The sequence below is a fragment of the Daktulosphaira vitifoliae genome, unplaced genomic scaffold (genome assembly GCF_025091365.1).
Source record: "Daktulosphaira vitifoliae isolate Bord-2020 unplaced genomic scaffold, ASM2509136v1 Scaffold_1, whole genome shotgun sequence".
NCBI classification, from domain to species: domain Eukaryota; kingdom Metazoa; phylum Arthropoda; class Insecta; order Hemiptera; family Phylloxeridae; genus Daktulosphaira; species Daktulosphaira vitifoliae.
The window spans coordinates 44,551,987-44,552,460 of NW_026099572.1; positions in this window are offsets into that span (position 1 = coordinate 44,551,987).

Here is a 474-nt window from a genome sequence, read left to right on the forward strand (position 1 = left end):
TACATATTTATTTATTTACTTTAATATCATAATAATGATCACCTTATGATGAGTTTCATCATCACCTCCCCTTCTATGTAGGGGTAAACTGCTGATTAACTGTTTTAATTATTCAAGTAAGAGGGCTCTCTATGACCAAAGGCCTACACATCACATAGCTATAGTTGGGTTTCGTGGGATTAATAGCCGCCGTCGCCGCTGATTACACCTTTCACTTTTTTGCATTCAAATATTTTCATATAATTCTAAAATTATGTAATTTTTAAAATACCTCTAATTTTCTGTAATATATCAAGATATACTATATGATATTCCATCTATCTCGGTATACTATGCATATACCACGGTAACATGTACCATGGTATAACGAAATGCTATCTAGGAACGAGAAACATCGACCTTTCACCATATCCCCCCGGCCGTTTACACCGCCCGTCCACCTAGGACAGGGTAAACCTACATCATGTGGGTGGG